At 45.8% G+C, this 20,495-nt stretch overlaps 1 protein-coding gene across 4 annotated transcripts in view; it reads left to right on the plus strand.

Moving 5' to 3' along the window:
- Positions 1-20,495, plus strand: part of Farp1 (FERM, ARH/RhoGEF and pleckstrin domain protein 1) — a 256,913-nt gene that overhangs the window by 78,081 nt on the left and 158,337 nt on the right. The gene's annotated exons all lie outside the window — the stretch shown is intronic.

Genomic DNA, 20,495 nt, shown 5'->3' on the forward strand with positions numbered 1-20,495 from the left:
TCTCAGCCACGAGAGAAAAGTAACTAACACATTCATCCTCACTGCCTTCGCCAGCACAAGGCCTGGTAGCCACGAGCAGTGTGTGTGCCCAACTGGCCATACCCTGTCATTCACAAGACTTGACCTGTGGTTGATGCCATCCCTGTGTACAGATTAAAGATCCACAGGAAATGCCTTCCAGCCCCTTCCTCAGGGTGCAGGGAGTTGAGGTCAGGCTGGCATCAGAACCCAGCCTGCAGGGCCCCTCAACCTCCTATCCTCCCACACCGAGCCACCACCCCCTGTGAGACACGGGCTTCCGTGTGGATCAAGAAGTCCCCACTTCAGCTGGCTCCCCAGGACCCCATGTTCCCAGCTCCATGCTGCTCTGGCTTTTGTCTGCTTCTGAACCCCACTCAGCCCTCACCCCTATCCAAGTCCACCGAGCCCCTGGCTATCTGTCCTCTAATTAGGCTTTGCATCCATTGAAGTCACCAGTCGTTTCTCACTAACAAGTTCCTTCGCGTCTCTGCTGCCCAGACCAGACTCTTTCCTTATCAGCAAAATGAGTGTCTGGTCAGGACGATCATCCAGGCTTTTCCCTCCCTTTCCTTTTTTGGAAGTTGAAACCCTGTGTTGGCATCCTTGTTAATGGTGGAGCTTTTTGTGATGGTGTTTGGGAATTCCTCAGATGCATGGTAACTCCTTGAGGAAAGGGCTTCTTAATCATAAAACAGAAACAAAGCCTGAACAGACACAGCGATTACTGTGAGCCTGTTAAATGCTAGAGCAAAATGTGCTGGGTAGCAGCAGCCACGGTTGACTTGGACAGGCTGCTCCCACCGCGTCCAGGGGTCTTGTGGAGAGGCTTAGGCATGGTGACTGTCACTTTCTCAGTGCTCAGGCAACTAGACAACTGAGCTCCGTGACGCTTGACAGTGGGGGACAGTAAGGGAAAGAGATCACATATTTCCTCAGGGACACACCGTGTTTTTTCTTCCCATTTTTTGAGACAGGGTCTTGCTATGTGGTTCGGGCTGGCCTTGAACTCTCGGTGATCCTCCTACCTCCTCCCGAGTGCTGGGACTGCAGGCGTTTGCTGCCATGCCCAGCCAGCAACACACTATTAGTAGAAAAATCCAACAAGTCCATTGAAGTTAGAGAAGATCTCTCAAAAAATTTTTTTAAAGTAAAACAATTACTTTGCACCTCATAAAAGAGGCCATGTAGCTTTTTTTGCTGTTGGCAGAATTGCCTGTGCTATCTGGGAGATTTAATTAGAAGCGTGATAAAGTCAAGTCTTCAGTGATTAAACCAAGATTTCATTTTATTACCTTTTTAATGAAACAGGCCTTTCATTTCTTTAATTCTCATGGAAACCTGGGCAGGACATTGGTGGAAAGCTTGTGCTACCTGAGGAAGGGCTTCAATGGTAGTAGATTTTAAAGTTGTCTTCTAAACCTGACCTTAGAAAAAGAGACAGTAGAAGTTGATCTTTTTAGAAGCCCTGTGTCTCGTCCTCTCTGTCCCCCTCCCATTTTTGACAGAAAGAATTGAGACTGAAGGCCTTGAGTACGGCTTTGCTCGCTGATGGCCTCTGTGTCTCTCTGAAAGCACTTTGGTTTTGCTTTATCATAAATTTTGCTTCCAGGTTCCTCACTCAACCATGTAGGGGATGGGCCCTCTTTGGTAAGCCCCTGTAAGTCTACTTTTCTCCCCCCACCCCCCAGAAATGAACCACACATTTAATTAAGGCCTTGACAGGGGTTATTGGTCAGCTTTCCCATTGCTGGAACAAAATAGCAACTTAAGTGGGGAGGGGTTTAGTGTTGACTCCTGGTTTCAGGGGTCCAGTCCATGGTTGGCTGGCTACAGGGTAGAAACATTGTGGTGGAAAGGAATGGCAGAGCAGAGCTGCTTAACTTCATTGGTTCCAGGAATCAGAGCACAGGGCAAGAGCTGGAGAGGAAGAGGCCAGGAACCAGACATAGTCACCGAGGTGATGTCCCCATGACACACCCAGACACATCCAGAAGTGTGCTTGTTAATTTCCCAAGCCAGTCGAGTTGGCCACCAGGATTAACTATCCCAGGGGGAAGGACCTGCCCTTTCTGCAAAGTTCTCTTGTGGCTCCCTAGAATTGCAAGTGGAGGAGGGGGCTGGCCTTGCAGCTGCTCGGAGGACAGTGATGACAGAAGGAGGTGCCTGGCTCAAGGCTGCTCAGTGTTCTTCCTCCTGAAATGCTTCTCATGAGAGAGAAGCTGATGGTGGCGTTGGTGGAGGAGGAGGAGTGGGAGAGGGAGGAAGGGGAGGCCTAAACACAATTTAATTGGCCATTTAAAACCAGAAGGGAGGCTTACGTGTCCAGAACATACCCTGCCTCTTGAGCAGCTATGCTCAGCCAGAACGAGGGGAGGCAATTTAACATGTTTTAAAAAATAAGCTAACATTTCTTTCTCCTTATCAGTGTTGCTTTTGGCTCCTTTTAGAAGCCAAGTTTCTGAAATACTATCAATGACCACTTTGCTTGGCATGGTCATTTCTGTGTTTTATTTAACATTGAATGATAAACGGTGCTTGTCTGGGTCTAGCCTCTCGAGGTTAAATTGCAAAGCTATTAAACAAAGTAAAAAAAATTTTTTTCTCATAAATCATTCCAGCTAAATACTGCTAGCCCGTCTTTCTAGCTCCTTAGAAGCAAAGAGTTGAATTGAAATGTTGGCCCGAAATGCTTGTGCACGCTTCGCCCCTTCCAACTCTAGTTACAACGCTCATGATCAAAGTGAGTTCTGTAGCTCTGAAATGAGTGTGGTAATTCTTTAACAGCTGTTTGCTATTTTCTCCCTGAAAAAAGAATCACTCAGTACAACCTAATAAATAAAAAGAATAAACTCTAATTGTAAATGTCCATATCTGACATTAAAATGGGCCTGATTCTAAGAAAATGTAGGAAGTTTGAAAAGTTGGGTCTTTTTTTCCCTGTCTTCAAATGGAAATAGTAAATTTTCTTAATCGTATAGTAGAAACAGAATGGTTAGGTGGTTAGCTTGGCCCAGAGGCATAATAGACCTATAATCCCAGTATTCTGGGAGGTTGAGGCAGGAGGATCTGAAGTTCAAACTCAGCCAGGGCAACTTAGTGAGACCCTGTCTCAAAAAAAAAAAAAAAAAGGGAGAGCTGGGGATGTGGTTCAGTTTGCAGACCCTGGATTTCAATCCTCAGTACCTCCTCCTACCCCCCAAAAAGAGTGGCTAAAGGAGAAATGCTGACCCCACATCCTGGCTTCATGGAAAGCCACAATTCCCTGCCCAGGTGGAGAAAATAGACCTCAGAGGTGAATGAAAAGTCACCCATGGAAAAATCACCTTGCCTAGTACACATCCTCATTGTCAGGGATGTTTGCCTTTGCCTTTCCTTTTGTTCTGAGCTTTAGTTTCATTTTTTGTTCTTTAGCAGAATGGAACTCTGCTTTCATTGCAGAGCTGCCAAAGGCGCTTCCGCATACACAGCAGCATTCCTGTGTCAGGTGGAGGCACTCCTCCTCTCCCCAGGGTCTGCGCAGCCTCACATCCCACTGGAGCTTGCTCTGGAGGCGGAGTCATGACCTAAACCAGGCAGATGCCCCTGCTGGCTCCCCCAGCCTTGCAGTGAATGAAGGGCCGCTTGGCCAGTCGTGGTGACACCTCGATTTCTGCGCAGCACGCTCACTGCTGCTGTGTGGACTTACCTCTAGCTTCTCTGAGCTTCAGTTGGATCAGCTTTAAGACTTTGTTCTTTTAGCTGTTTTCCTGCATTTTGGCTTTGCTTCCTGGGCTCCTCTACTTCCTGTCTCAAGACTCCTCGGTTTTCCTAGAGTCAGGAAGCTCCTCAGAGAGCTCTGCTTCCCTCTGGCATAGACTGGATGAATGGTCTTAGGGCAGACCCAGGGTTTCAAGACCCTCCGGCTCTTTGCAGCACCGTTTCTGTGGGAACATTTGAAGGAGATGCTCCTATATTTGAATGCAAATGTGAAAACGTTGAATGTACAGATTGGACTTTAAAAATGTATCTTCTTTTTAAAAATTGGATTTTTGTTTTTATTGGTCCCTGTTTGCAGTCTGTAATGTTGACATTCCTCCCTCCATCTCTTGGCCACCTCCCCTTTGCAAAGGATCTGTCTCCCTGTTTCCTATTATCTTATTATCTTTGCTCTTTACAGTTTGGATTTCTCACGTGAAAGAAACCATGTGATATTGAAGTTTGTGAATCTGATTTCAGTTAACATTATGGTCTCAAGGTGCGTCCATTTTCCTACACGTGCACAAGTGTGTCTTCTTCATGGCAAGCAGTGCTCCATGCGTACAAATACCACATTTTCTCCATCCATTAATCTGTTGAGGGACATAGAGGCCGCCTCCAAGATTTAGTTACTGTGCGCTGTGCTGCTGTAAACACGGGTGTTCATGTAATAGTGCATTGTGCTGTCTTTAACTCTTTCGGGAAGATTACCTAGAAGAAGGACTAGCTGGGTTGTCGTTCAGGTATATTTTGTGTCTGATCATTTACTCGTTTCTGCGTTGGACACAATGGATTTAAGTCATAGGGAAGATATAGGACGATTTACCCCACTTGGGATGTTTCTTCTGTAGGTAGATGACTCCCGTGAAAGAAGAATTTTAAAAGCTTTTAGTGCTTTGTGATTTTAGGGAAGAACCTTAAAGATTTCGGTTTTTTCATTTATACAAACAGGAAGTTGGACAAGATCCTCCCAGAATGGAATTCTGTGGCTCTGGTTTTATCATACGGAAAATACACTCCTGGAAGCATGATATGGATTTCACATACCTGGTAGCAGATGGTGATAAGAAATGCCTTGCCCTGTATGGACCAGACACTCTGATATCTCTACATCTACATTATTAAGACTAGGCAGTCAGCGGCCACAGGACTTTGATGGTAAATGTCTTCCTTTAGTTGAGACATCAAAGGAGCATTCCAGACGCCTAATAAAGGACATCACCTTGTGGCTAATTAATGAATAATGATGTGGGAATATTAGGGCCAGTTGGGCCTAAGGAGTGTAAGTGACTTGGGTGGGGTATGTCAGACACCTGGGGCAAAGGCGCTGAGGTCCCAGCCCAAGGCCATCCTACCCCTAAAAACCTGCCTTTAACCTGCTCAGTCAAGTCTAACCTGGGCCCCAAAGAGCCATTAGGATAACACAGCCTGGTAGTTGTGAGCCCCTGAAAAACGCCAGTGAAAGGTGCTTGCTATGGGTTGGATATGAAATGTCCCCAAAAGGCTCCAGTGTTGACGGTTTGGTTCCCCAGGCAGCTATGTTCAGAGTTAGGGCTTTGGGAAAGTCCCTAGATTGTGAGAACTCTGACTTTACCAGTGGATTAATTGATTGGTGGATTGATAATTTGATAGCATCGAGGAGGTATTTGGTGACTTCAGGAGATCTGGCCTGTTGGAGGAAGTAGGTCACTGGGTGCATGCCTTTCGTGATTGTATCTCGTCCTTTGCCCCAGCTGATGGACTCTCTGCTTCCTAGTTGCCACAAGGTGAGCAGCTTTCTCTTCCCAGACCCTTATCTGCCTTGTCTCAGGTCCAGAGCAACGGAGCCAACCTCTGAAACCATGAGCCAAAAATCTGTGTTTCTTCCTTGAAGTGGACTTTCTCAGGTATTTGCTTCTGGTGGTGAACAGTGCTCTTCCATGGAAAGGATGATTAAACAGAGCTGAGCATGCAGGACCAGAGAGGCCTTGGCAGTGTTGGCCACACACAGTGGTGACTGCTAAAGGGTGGAGCTTGTGCACTGCAGGCAGAATATCAGGGAGCTGACGGACCAGGGCAACCCAGGAGGTGGCACTGATAGGACTCAAAGCTGATGGGGAGACCCGGGGGCTGGGAGACCAGAGCTAATGCCCAGGTTACTGCAGTCTGGGCAGGTGTTGTCACTGAACACCAGGACATCAGCTGGTACTGCTTTTCTCTGGCAAATGCCTTAGAAGAAATGATGGTTTTCCTTCAGTCTGTATTGCCAGTGAAGATCAGTTTCTCTCTTTCCCTGCCTGCCTCCTTCCATTCTTCCTTTCCCTTGTTTTCTTTCTTTGTTTTTGAGACAGAGTCTTGCTCAGTTGCCCAGGCCGGCCTCACACTTGTGACCCTCTTGTCCTAGTCTCCAAAGTAGCTGGGATGACAGGCATATGCCGCTGTGCCTGGCCACTGACTCGTGTTTGATCGATCACGAAGGAGAATCTGTGGCTCTGGACGTTAGCCTCCCAGACTCCCGGTGACTGTGGAAATGGTGCACACTGGATCGTGCCAGTGGTGCCAGGTGGAAATGAGTGGAGGTTGGTTGCTCGGTTCCTCTTTGCCTCGTGTTTACTCTTCCCATTCCAGTTTCCCTGTGACCTCAAGGCACCCTGTGCAGCTTGCCACGCCTGGGTGGAGAAGAAGTAGAGTGAAGTGGGTAGATCCATCGTGTCCAAAGGAGCCTGTGGTCACAAGCATCGGAAAGTCGTGGGGCCACTGCGTACATAATGTAGCTGTTGGTTAGTTTGGCGTGACTCACTTGTGACATGAGCTGTACGTTGTATTTGGCCGCTGTGCCTTCTTCTGGTGGCCCGTCGGTGTACGTCCGTCAGCAGACAGTGCAGGTCACCGTTGATGTGGCCATAAAACCGAATGGCTGAAGCATTGACAAGCACGATCAGAGAGAGTCAGGGTGCTGTTAGGGAATCACAAGAGTCTGGCCATGGTCTGAGGCCGAATCCATTTCCTAGGACTCGGTGACAGAGTCCTGTCGAGGGCGCTGCTCCGGGGTAGCAGTGGCTTGTCACAGTCTGGCCGGGGTGGATGGTCTCACCTCTACCGCGCTCCTCCCCGCCACTCAGCCTTGGCAGTGCCTGCTGCCCTCAGATTCCAGGCAGAAGCCCAAGAACAAGGAGCGTGCGAGCAGCCCACAGCGGGACCCCGCAGGGGGACAATTTGACGGCAGCCAGGACCCCCTTGCTCTCTTGGAGGCAACCAAAGCTCTGCCTCCAAAAGGGGATTCAGGCCGTGAGCCTGGGGCTCTTTCCTGCTCACAGCTGCTGAGCCTCTGCCCCTTCTCCTGCCATCCTTCCCACGCCCTAGCTCCCAGGAACCCTACATCTTCAATCCTGTCCCTTACAGGGCATTCCTTTGAGTGGCAGCACCAACAAAATACCTTTTATCCACGTATAAACCCTGAGACTTGTGTATGTACATCCAGGTCCATTTGTGGGTGGCTTATTGGGAGAATTCAAGCGGTGAATGAAAGGAGAAGAGCAGTTTCTGTCGTAGTCACAGCATGTATCGGATGAAGGGGTTGAAACAACTCAAACACCACTGTGAACCATCTTTTCATCCTATTTGTTGATTCAGTTATTCTTGTAAGAACTACAGTGACAGGTTTTATTAGACCGGTTGAAAGGGATCTTTGCTTTCATAACACAGACCGAGAATTCCTCTTATTAACTTAGTTTCAGTCAATATTTAACAGCTTCTTGTGTCCGGGTTGTTTCGCAGCCTTGCGTGTAGTTTTTGTTTGTTCACCACATGATGAGGCTGCCTAGTTTCATGCCATTCCTCTGATCAGGGTCTGGAGGTTAATTAAACTCTTACCTATTATCACTTCCAACAAGGAGAATTTGCCAGCTGTAAACTTGCTGAACACCTCGTGAAGATGAGGCTTTTCTTCTTTGTTCTCCTTCCTTGCCAGTTTCAGGGCAGTTCCCTCAGTGGACTTCTGTGTTAATATCCTCTACCAGACTTCTCTTTGGAAGCTCTTGAGAAACACATGGCAGTCTTAGAAAATAAAGTTCTAATTTTCTCCAGAAAACTGCTTCAGCAGAAACCAAGACTGCTGCCAGCAGCCTCTCGGCGTCCTGCCAGCCCGAGGCTGTTTAGAGAGAGGCTTTCTGTGCAGATGAGTCTTGTGGCTTCCAAATTCATTTTTGCCTCTCGTCTGGCTCTAAAAATGCTGACCTGGGGCCTGGAGAGCTGGCTTTGTTGGGGGCATTGCTTGGTGGCACACAAGGTACTGGATGAAAACAAGTGCTTTTTCTCTGTGTTCCTTACCCACACAAACCCTGCTGGCAACATATTCTGCAGCGGCATTGAGGTGACGCTTGAGTTATAGCCCACTTTTTCCTGGGCTAGTCTGTCACTTCGTGGGTCACTTTGGCATCTGTTGGATTGTAGCGCCTTAGTTTGCTGGAGCTGCTGTAACAAGGGGTCACAAACGAGGTGGTTTGAAGAGGGGAACGGAGCCAGGGATTTAGCTCAATGGTTCCACTGCCTGCCTCACAAGCACAGGGCCCCAAGTTCAAACAAACAAGAAGAGGGGAACGGCCTCACATTCTACAGACTAGCAGTCTGGGGGAAGGGGTCAGTGGGGCAATGCCGGTTCCTTCTGAGGTGAATGAGCAAGAACCATTCCATGCTTTTTCTTGGTTTTGGGGGCTTTACTGATGCTGACTTTTTTGGGGGGTGATGCTGGAGACTGAACCCAGGGCCTTCCCTCTGAGCTATGGACCCAGTCCTTTCTGTTTATTTCCACACAGAGTCTTGCTACATTGCCCAGGCTGGGCTTGAACTTGCAATCCTCCTGCCTCAGCCTTCTAGAGTTCTGGGCTTATAGGTGTGTGCCACCATGCCCAGCTAATTTCTGGTCTTGGCTTATAGATGCTTCACCCTCACAAGATTTGCTTGCTGTTTCTATCGCCAAATCTTTCAAATGACTTACTCTTTACTGGATCATCTCTAAAGCCTTTTTTCCTAAATAAAGTCATATCGGGGAGGGCATAGGTAAGTATAGTACAACCCATATATTTAACAGTTTCCACTGTTTTTTTGTTTCGTTCTGTGTGGTAGCGTGTGAAAATGGTTTGTGCCACTGAAAGCTGTGATGTCTGGCTGTGTGACTGTCTCCCAGCTCTCTGGTGTTGTCCCTTTGGAGCACAGTACAGATGGAACATTTCCCCAGGGTGTATCCATCAGAACCTTAAATCACGTGTGCATAGCTGAGCCGAGAACCCAAGAACAGGTGGCCATACAGGATGAGAAATCTCAGCTGTATGAACCAAGCGACCTGTAAATTGAGTTGGTTTGAGTTACTTTCCCTCTCCACCATTTTCCAACGAATCAGTAGGAGGAGAATGCCTGTGGGAGAGTTCCTGTGCAGGTCCTCCCTCCCAGCTGATGCTGTCCCATTGCAAACGTTCACTGGGATCCTGGAAAATGCCTGTCCCCTTGATGTGTCAGTCTGTGCTGAGGAGCTAAGTCTTCACTACTGTGCTGGCATTCTCTCAGCCTCCGAGAAATGATGTCAGGGAACATCACCGTTCATTTAACAAGTGCAAATCAAGGCCACCATGAGCTGTGTCTTCAAATATGTTAGCATAGCTACTACAGACAACACAAAACAAAGCTAGGCACTGGAGCACGTGCTTGTAATCTTGGCATTCTGGGAAACCGAGGCAGGAAGATTGCAAATTCAAATCCAGCCTGGGAAATTCAGTGAGACTGTATCAACATAAAATGGGCGGGGGATGCAGCTCCCTGGTCAGATCCTGGGTTTAATTCCTAGTACAGAACCAGTGTAACAAGTGCTGGTGAGGATGTGGAGAGACTGGTGCCCTTGCACACTGTTGGCGGGAATGGATAGCTGCTGTGAGAAACAGTATGGCGGTTCCTCAAAAATGTCAGAGTTGCTGTATGACTCAGTATCCCGCTTGGGGCTATGCCCTAAAGACCTGAAACACAATTAGGAGGAGACGTGCATACCCATGCTCATAGTTCACAAAAGCCAGGAGTTAGCATGCAGTGGGTACACAGTTTGTATTTCCTGTGGTGACGCTCTGGAGATGTGTTTTACAGCAGTGTGAATGTAGTGAATTTATTGAACGTGCGCAGCAAATGGCTAACATGGTAAATTTGTGTCATTTTTAAATCACACATAAAAAATAATGCGCACCAAGCAGTTTGATTTGAAAAGTAGTTGATGTAGTCCTAGCTGCTTTGTTTAAAATGTAAATTTCACAGGCATTCCCTACATCCCTGGCTTTTTATCTCTTCTTTAGGTATTGTTATCAGTTTGTAGATCTTGCCTCCCTGAGAGATGTTAAATTCCTTTATGGCTGGAACTGCATCCTTCCCTGACCTCCCTGGTTGCTAATCTGTTCCCTGCACCTCCCCAGGAGTCATAGCTCCTGGTGCCACTCTCGGGACCTCCAGTGTGTCCTGCATTCTGAGGCAGTTTGCCTGGCTTTTATCATTTGCTGGTGTTTAGGCTGATGACCCAGAGGATTTTTATAAAGCAGAATTTCAAAGTGATGTGGAAGTTATGAAAGGTATCGGGGTGTTCTTTATTTTCTAACAATTTCATTGACCACTCGAGTAATGAAATTTTCAGAGCCTTAGAAAGCTAGATTTTAAAAATATTTACATAAAACTTACCTTTGAGCAAGCAATCCAAGTAGCATCTCCCTGCTGAACTTGCCATGTAGCTCGAGCAATTAATTACATTTTGTTTTTGAGTAACGTATGACATTCCAAGCAGAGAGCTGCCAAAACATACCATTTGGATGTTGCTCTAATTAATTCCTTGCAAGTGATAAATTTTCTATTCTTTACCTTTCTGCCCACATTTCCCCCCTCCTTTGCAGGTATTTATCTGACAGTAAAGATGAACAAGTCAAGCATGGTATTTGTGCTGCTTGCTGCTGTAGAGAATTTGGAGACCTGCAGCCAAAAGTGTTTTTGCACAAACTTTAACTGTTACGTTTCAAAAAATGTAACATTTAGGTGAATTTCACTCTTATAAATTCCTCTCTACTTATATTTTATTCACAACATGAGGCCTCTGAGCAACTGTGTAAAATGCTGCTAACTGATATAGGAACACAGGACAGGTAGCGTCAGTCATCCCACAGACTGCTCAGAGAGGACAAGGGATCCAGCACAGCATATAATAAAAGTTAGAGCTGAGAGGTGGGCAGCGATGGTGCCAAAGCCAAAGGGCTTATCACACCTAACCTCGGTTTCCAGTCTTATGTATCTCTAATGTGTTGTCCTTAGTAGGTTATGGTCATGTAAGAACAAAAAGTAGACTTTGGTATACCATTTCAGTGTATGCGTGTTCTAAGAATTACTCAGAAAGTGAACATGGTTTAAAATCCAAGTTATGATAGTAAAATGATATTTTCTAGCAGGTAGTATGGTAGCCTCTGGTCATGCCCAGAATCTGTGGGGTAACTGGTCATTTTCCCTTATTTTAGAGAACCAGAAAACCCCCACTGCCACCTCTTACCGGAAAAAGGGATTTGGGTATTATTGAAAAAACTGTCATCATTGACGGGGCTGTCATGACAGCTGATTTTAATAATTGCGTGTTAACATTGTGACTTTGAGCTTAAGAGGTTTTGGCATCTTTGAACAGATTATCGGGTTTAGTGAGAATCAGAAACATGTTTGATCTTTCAAAGAAATTATCTCTTAAGTTTTCTGAGCCCCTTAGTATTTATTCCTAATGCAATCTGTATCCATGGAAAGAAAATTAGGAAAATGTATAAATGTGTAAAGGAAAAAAAAATCCCCCCTCATCCAACCAGACAAAAGCAGTAATGGTTTAGGTGCGATGTCCTAACAGTTATTTTCTTTCACATATTTTCTCACTTAGGAGTCTTTGGGTTGTAAGCAACTGAAAAGAACTCTGACCCAGGTCAGCAAAGAAGGGGACTTGTTGAGGGGTCACTGGGAAAGCTCACTGTGGCCATGAATATTGTGGACCAGACAACCACGCATTTTTTTTCTTTCTCAGTACATTTTATAAAACCAGGACGGGCCCTGCCTGCTGGGCATTCCTAGCCATCAGCCTGGGAAGCACACTGCTCTGTGTGGATGGAGGACACCACAACGGGCAAGAATCCAAGGGTGCAGAAGAGCCACCCAGAAGCTACCACTTGTCAGGGAGCAGTGTAGCTATTAGCAGTTCACCATGAGGAGCTCGGGGAGCAAGGGTAACCCCCAAATATTGCCTGGGTCAAGCTGCTGTTTGGGTGGAAGACAGAGAATAGATCCTTAAGCCCTAGGGAGGGATAAAGGGGGGGGTATAGCAGAAAACTCTAATGCCCTAGGTGAGTTTATTGGTGGTGAAGGGAGTAACAGACCATCAAAGCCATTCCTAGGACAGTGCCCATTTAGCTACTCCTCTGTGACCCACTCCTTGTGTGTTCGTTGGATTCACAAAGGGACTGGGATATATTTATGTGTTTTCCTCATAGTGAATAAGTCTTTAAAAATTGCCCTTTCTGGCCGGGGATTTAGCTCAGTGGTTCCGGTGCCTGCCTTGCAAGCGCAAGGTCCCGAATTCAATCCCCAGTACCAAAAAACAAACAAACAAACAAGCAAACAACCAAGAAAAAGAAATTGCCCTTTCTCTGTTATTTTGCTGAAGCAGTGACTCTGTGGGCCCAGTTGGTTTTCCATCACTCAGTGTCCCTACCTTCCCTTGCTCGGAACCACAGCTCGGTTTGCAGAAATTTCAGGGGTTGCTCACTAAGAAAAGACATTTTAATCTTCAGATTTCCATGCTGTGAAATGTAGCTTTCACAATTGGCACTAATGCAGCTAGTTAGTAATTCACATAAAGATCGTATACTTATGAATCAAATCTATGCTGCAAATGTGTTGCTTTAAAACTTTAAACAGAGTGGGGGACTTCATTTTGGAAACTATCAGACCAAGAGAGTTGGACTTTGGCATTCCTTAGAGCAAGCAGGGGGTAGGTGTGTGGGGCTGTTGGTTGTTATGGGTCTAAAGGCAGAAAAGCAGATGTTCCCAGATGTTGGGAAGAGGGAGAAATTCAGGGAAGCGGAACTCGGGGAAGGGAGTTTTGGAACTCAGGGAAGGGAGTTTCGGGGCTTCAAATTGGGCCCTTGGCCAGAGAGGACAAAACCTTATAACCCGAGGGGATTTCACTGCTCTGCTGGAGGTTTAGGACAGAAGAATCCAGTGAAAGGCAAGGCCTCACCCTGTCCACTACCTCAAAACACTTAAAAACAAAAAAGCGACAGTTTGAAACATAACCCTGTCATTACAGAAAATTGGAAAATACAGTCAAATAGGAAAGAGAAATCATCCCTAGTGGCATCATTCAGAGGTCACTGCTATAAGACTTTCATGTATTTCTGTAATTTTCTCCCTTTAAGGAAATGTGTCTTCCTTCAAATGTAATGACCTCCATTTCTTAGCAGTTTCCTTCCACTTTGCCCTAGACTAAGTAGACTGAGGGCTTTAAGAGCTTGGTAGATATTAACTTAATCTTTTAAAGCCATGCAAACTTACATACATGTGTGTATGGATTTTTTTCCTTTTTCATTAACAACTATAGATGACTTTCCAGGTCCAGAGATACCAATCAGACTTTTAAAAATTGCTGCATAACAAGTCATAGTTTAGATAAGCCATAAGTTATTCAATTCATTTCCTGTTGATGGACATTTGAGATATTTCCAGGTTTTCATGCCAGTACAAACAGACTTGTACATAAATTCTTATAAGCCTATCACTTTATTTCTCCAGGATGAATATATAATTGTCAAAAAGTACCAAACTGGACGGGGGATTTAGCTCATGGCTCTGCTGCCTGCCTCACAAGTGCAAGGTCCAGAGTTTGCTCTCCTGTACCAAAAAAAAAAGTTTTTTAGCCACTCTTCAGAGGACACATATTATCTATAGTATTAGAAATAAATATATAACCACAAACCCAATCTGTCAGAGATAATGGGGATTGAGAAATCCTAGATCAGTTTTACTGATGAATAAGGAGCCACACTTATAAATAAAATATTAATAATTTGACCGGGAGTGTATTTTTAAAAAGGCAGCATGACTAAGGCTTATTCCATGAATACAGAGATGATTATACACTAGGGAAGCTTTCAAAATACTAAAGTAAGGGAAAAAATGGTTAGACCTTTAAAAAGAAAACAATTGTTTTTAGCCACAACTTTTCATATCTGAGTAAACTAAGAACAGATGGGAATTACTTAAGTAAGATGAAGTCTAAGTCCCCAAATCCAGCAGCACATAATTAAGTGGTGAAGTACTAAAGCCATTTTTATTAAAACTAGCCAAATATGTAATTTATTGCCACTTTACTAAATATTATTTTAAAGATTTTGAACTTACACAATAAATGGAAAATAGAAGAAAAGATATTATTTATATTTTACTCAAGATTTATATATTACCCAAGATTTTAAATAGTTTTTAAGTAGATTTGGAAATAACATATCATTTGGAAAGATAAGTAAATATAACTCATTAGCTTATATATAGTATACGTATAACATTTTGTGTTTAAATATACATATATGTAAATACATTTTATATATACATATATATTTGGAATAACTATTTTGGTATGAGAGGTTGGAAATAATAACCAAAATTGAAAAAATACTTAAATTTAAGTAGAAAAGTGCATGTCTAGCTAGACATGGTGGTGCCCGCCCCTGTAATCCCAGAACTTGGGAGGCTGATGCAGGGCTACATAGTGAGTTCAAGGCCAGCCTGAACTACATAGCAAGACCTTATCTCAAAAATCCAAAGAAAAATAAGGGCCCAGGGATTTAGCTTAGTGGTTCCGCCACCTGTCTTGCAAATCTAAGGGCCGTAGTTCAATCCCCAGTACCCCCCTCCCCCGCCGGCCAAAAAAACAAACAGAAGAGAAACTTCATGCAAGGGCTGTTACAGTGTGGTTTTAATGTGCACCACAGGAGAGAAGGCAATGTTGTGAAATACTAGTTCTCCCCAGAGGAACATACACATTTAATATTGTTTCATTCAGAGCCCTCGTGTTTATATGGATTTGTAGGGAGGGATACAGAGGATGAGGAATCAGGGAAAATGATTTTAAGTTCATGTGGAATATGAAATGTGTGCACTCAGGACATCTGAAGCAGGAACTGCGACTTGTGGTTTCGGACACCAGCATCTTAGAGCCAGCAGGTACTGGTACAGAAGTAGAAATAAGACTCAGAATACAGGGCCATGGATTTAGCTCAGTGGTGCCGCTGCCTGCCTCACAAGTGCAAGGTCCCAAGTTCAATACTTGGTACCCAAAAAAAAAAAAAATCAGAATACACATGGGGACTGATCCGTGGTAAAAGTGTACTGAAAGTGGTGGGAAGAGAATGCTTCCATAAATGGCGCTGGTGCACTTAAGTGTCCATTTGGAAAAGAAAAAAATGTAGTTTTTCCATCTCAAGCCACATGTGGGAGAAGACTTTTGGGTGGTTGAAAGCTGTAGCTCTAGATGTAAAGACAAATAAAATGTTAGGAAAAGTTCAGGGAACTATTTATATCACCTTTGGGGCACTCAGGAAGCTCTGAGGCCACGGTAAAGAGGTGTCCTGTATACTCACCTGCTCCTCCTTTCACTCGCTTGGTTTGCTTTTCCAGCAGAGCTGGTGGTTGGAGCTGCTTTAACCATCTCCACACCTGTGCCTCATGTCAGGCTTTAGCCAGGACCCTACACATGGCCATATCCATTTGTATCTATCATAACAACTTCTCCGAGCTGTCCATGGATTAGAATCGCCCCTTTTCATGTCTGTAGAGCAGTTCACCGAGGGCTGCGGAGGGACAGAAGCTGTGTTTGCCTCGTCTCTGCCATTAGGTGCTTCTGCTGCGCCTTGCAGCCAGTCTGGTAGCTGGTAGATTTGAGGATTCGAGCTCTTTTTTGGGGGGGGTACTGGGGATCAAACTGGGGTCCTTGCACTTGTGAGACAGGCAGCAGAACCATTGAGCTAAATCCCCAGCCCAGAGCTCTTTTTGATTTAAAAACCGGTGGTGTCTCCCCGCTTCTCTCCAGTTACCCTGGGCACCTTGCTGCCCTTGTCCTTAGCCCCTCTCCATGCAGCAGACAGAGCCTGCCCTGCCTCCTACCACCTGTGTTCCAGTAGCCTGTCCAGCCTCCAGGTAGTCCATGTCTGCCTGCTTCTAAACCCCATGCTTCCAGACTGGGTTCTGATTCCAGGAAAGGACCAGATGACCGAGGTCCATTCATTTGCACTGAGATGCCCGAGGGACATTTAGGATCTGGCTGCTCCATGCAGAGAGCACTCTTGACGGTGGGTGGGCAGGAGGGGAGGGCTGGAGTAACCCAGTTCAGGAATGTGCTGATAATATCTGTTCTATGTACCTGGGAATTCCTGGAGCAGCAAAAGCTGTCTTAACAAAGCATGCGTGTGTGTGCAGATTCACACTTGTTTTGCGCTTGTGTCAAAAAAGGTGAGCCCCAATTGCTTGGTGCTGTTCCTTCTAAATAACAAGCGTTTGTAACTGTAGTAGGTGCACGTGGTCGCAGAGCCCGACTGTGTGGGCATCTAGAGGAATGTGACCTCAGGGAAGGAGAAGTCAGGACACGCACTCTCTCCCCGGCCCAGGAAGAGGGGTGCTCTCATTCCGACCGTGTCGCTGGTGTTCCAAGGCCTGCAGCACCCCATCTCCCTGTTCCTGAGGTGCTATCTGCAGTGTTGGGACGGCAAGGCCACAGCGTGAGGCCTGGCTCCACTGAGGCCCGTGGCACAGTGGTCCCTGCCTGCAGTGCACAGCCCGGCGTTGGGGAACCAGGTAGCCGAAGGCGCCCTGTCCAGCTGATCGTGTACACTTCCGGTGATGTCAAGGATCTGAGGTCCATACTAGGGGAGGTCGAGGCCTCTTGGCCAGCGTCCCCCGAGCAGCCTGGGGTCCAGAGTGTTTTATAGCCATGAATTAATTCAGCCCTATGACCCCCAAGAGTGGGAAGTGGTGAGTTTAGAGAGCGTGTATTGCCCACTGACATGACGTTTCATCTCATGTCAGTATCTGCATCTTGAGGGAGCACTTTGGTCTGGGCCCCTTGCTCTTGTGTGTTCGTACCTTCCTGCTTCTCTGTCCTCCCTCAGGTCCTTAGCACCTTCCGCAGCAGCACCCAGGCCCAGCTGGTCTGGAGACCTTTTTGCTGTTCTTTCCCCATCTCATGAGTCCCCGTCCCTGGTGCTGCCTCAATTCCTGTGTGGCCCTCAGGGTCCTGGGTGTCTCTGTGAACCCCATGCCCACCCTGGCTTTGGGCCTCTGCTTTCTGGCCAGTTCAGCAGTGCAGTTAAAAAGATCATTTAAAGGGATTTAGCTCAGTGGTGCTGCTGCCTGCCTCGCAAGTGCAAGGTCCCGAGTTTGATCCCTGGTACCAGGAAAATAAAAGATCATTTAAAGGGATTTAGCTCAGTGGTGCTGCTGCCTGCCTCGCAAGTGCAAGGTCCCGAGTTTGATCCCTGGTACCAGGAAAATAAAAGATCATTTAAAATTATGTCTAGCTGCCTGCCTCCCAAGCATAAGGACCTGAGTTCAATCTTACAGGTACCAAAAAATAAAAAAAAAATTTACAAAATAAAATTATATCTAGGCTGGAGATGTAGCTCAGTGGTGCTTAGCAGGAGAAAATGGAGGACATTTCTGGTTTGTTGGAACATAGTTTTATTATCCTCTGTCAGCTGTCCTGAGAGAAGAACCAAGAAGTAGGAAATTAAAATAAAAAGGGAAAGGGTACATTCTTGGTGTTTCTGTGACTGACAACAAAACAGTGAGCAATTAATTAGGGGCCTTTGTCAGTAGATAGCCTGAGTCTTTTGCTAGAATGTCAGGGCTGAGGTGAAGGGACTGTGTGACAGGGAAGGCTGGAAAACAAAGTGTTTGTCACACGGAATAGCTGCGGGGCTCTCACTGCCTGACAAAGCCGTCTCACTGGTCAGTAGAGGAAATTTTAGTTATTTAAACACAAAATCACCAAGCTGACAAATATTAGCTGACAGAGTGAGAGCTGCTTTCAAATTCTTGCTTCCTCAGAATGGACGTTTTAGAAGGAGGAAGTGTAGGGGCAAGGCCTCTTGGGATGAGACAGAAATTTAGCCCAATCCGGAGACTCTGCTCCTGTGAAACCAGGTGTCGAGCCTTCCCTTTGACACTTCAGGCCTAGATTCTGTGAGGGGACTCTAGAGTCGGTAGAAAGAGACAAGAAGAGCCCCATCCCTGTACTCGAGGAAGGCTAATCCATTGGCACAGCGGGTGAAGTGAGGTCACAGTGTAAATGTGTGGGTGAATGTGAGTGACAGCCAAGCTCAGGAGCTTCCTATAGACTCGGGCTGTCCCTTGAAAGGCTCAGGTGTGACACCGCAACAGAGCTGCTCAGTGGGCCTGACAGGCGAGGCCCTTCCCCCAGCCAACTCTGTGACAGAAGAGACCCACAGCACGTAGGGAGAGGGACAGCCTCTTGGACACATCTTTGCAGCTGAACAAACAAGCACCTCTCCTATCCTTTGCTGTGTAGGCTATTTCTTTTTTTGTCTTAGGGGAGAGATGTGACTGTGCATCTCCCATCAGCAGGCTCTGCTTTGTGTCATTTTATACTAAGCATGGCCTGCTGATAGACCACCCTGAGAGTTATGTTCTAGATCTATTAAAGGAACATGGTCCTGGGTTCTCTTCTCCTTCTCTCCTCCTCCCCATCCTCCTCTTCCTTCATTCCTCTCTTCGTGTCCTTTTCCTTCTCGAAGCTCTTTCTCTTTACCACTTCCTCCTCCCTCTCCCCCTCCCCTCAGGTATACAAACTGTGCACCTAATTAGTGTATACACCTGGACTTAGGTATAGGCTCTCGTTACCTTCACCACGATCAAGTAATAAGAATATCAGCTGCTTTGAATTTTGTTTTCTTTCCTTCTTTCCTTCTTTTTTCGTGGTACTGTGAATCGAACTCAGGACCTTGCTCTTGCCAGGCAGGTGTGACACCAGTGAGCTGAATCCCTAGCCCCTGACATTTGTTTTCTAAAAAACAACAAAAGCAGTGCTTTTTCCTGAGAGGCCGCGCTCTCCATGGTGTCGTGCTGTGATGCAGGCCTGCATCCCTGCTCTTCCGAGCTCCTGGTTGTCTAAGCCATCTGTGCTGACAAGTCCTGGGCAGCCCGGGTACTTGGCACTATTTGCACACTGTAGACAGTTTAGGGACAACAATTTTCACTCATCTGCAAGAAAGGCTCGATTCCTCCCTCCCTCTCTATCTCTGTCTCTCTACCCCCCTTCCCCCTCTTCCTTCCTTCCCTCTCCCCCTCCCTCCTTCCGCCCTTTTCCTCTCCTCTTCCCCTCCCTCTTTTGCTTGCAAGGCAGATACCAGAACAAGTGAGCTAAATCCCTGGCCGTAGGCTCAATTTCTTATAGATTGGGCTTGCCTTAGGAGCCTAGCAAATGGACTCACAAAGAGCTGCTTGCTCCTTTCTGAGTTGGGGTTTAAAGTCCCGTTTCAGTATTTCCTTGGAAGAAAATGATCAGCCGTGGCCAGAGTAGGATAAAAATGTGACTCATTTCATTGCCTCATCAGTCATTTCTTGCTTGGTCGAAGTGGAGGACAGTGCAGTCTCAGGTGTGCGGAGGAGCAGCAAGGAGACCTGGGCCCACTCCTGAACACATCTCAGGGCTTGGCCCTGCCTGGCTCCCCTCCTGCATCATACCAGGAAGAAGGCTTTCCTGCCATGGCATATTAGCTACTGTAAAAAGATTCATTTGTATTCTAGCCATAAATTAGACTGAAGAAAGGTATTTGGCTTACTGCTAGTGCCAGAGTTAAAAACCATCTTTCCCAAGTGGTTTCTTAATTAGACCCATTGATTTCTAAATGTTACTTGGAATTACTGAAGTTTAATTCCTGAAAGGTTTTAGGGTTTTAAAAAGCAAGAATACCTTATTTACCATATATTTTAGCCAGCTTTCCAGGTGCTAGGACTGAATGCCCAACACTGACAATATAAAGGACAAAGTAGTTTATTTGGCTCATTCTCTCAGAGGATGCAGACCATGGCTGACTGGCTCCAAGGCTGAACCATCATGGTGGAAGGGTGCGACATTTAGATTATGGCGGCAGGGAGCCAAGCAGGGGAACAGTGAGGGAGAGGTGGAGGGCCAGATATATACCCGAGGGCTGTACCTCCATGGCCCACCCAGATATATCTTGATGTGTGTGCCAATGCTCTGGGCAGCTCCCAAACCAGTCAAGTCGACACAGCTTACCCACCACCCCATATTAATCTGTGTTCTGAGAAATCTATGGCAATGTTTGAGTGATTTTTTTTTAAATTCAAATAACGGATTATAGTTATAAAGCCCATTTAGTGAAACTAAATTTAGTAAAACCAAGTACACCTACTTAATTCATGTTTGTCTTAAAAGCATTTTGTAGGACGTTTATGTGAGAACAATTAGTTTTTAATGAGAAAACAAACCTCATCTCCTACATTTAAATTCAGTGTTTTATACAAAAAAGTCATATAGTGCCTAAATAATGTGAGAAGACTTTGGTGGAAACAAGTATCAGAGTGACAGTTGGGAAATTTTGTGCTTGTATAAATTTAAAGCTTTATTTTTTGGCTCAGTCTTTTTTTTTTTTTTTTTTTTTTTTTTTTTTTTTTTTTTTTTT

This window comes from Fukomys damarensis, unplaced genomic scaffold (assembly GCF_012274545.1).
Source record: "Fukomys damarensis isolate Sample0158 unplaced genomic scaffold, DMR_v1.0_HiC HiC_scaffold_6, whole genome shotgun sequence".
NCBI lineage: Eukaryota > Metazoa > Chordata > Mammalia > Rodentia > Bathyergidae > Fukomys > Fukomys damarensis.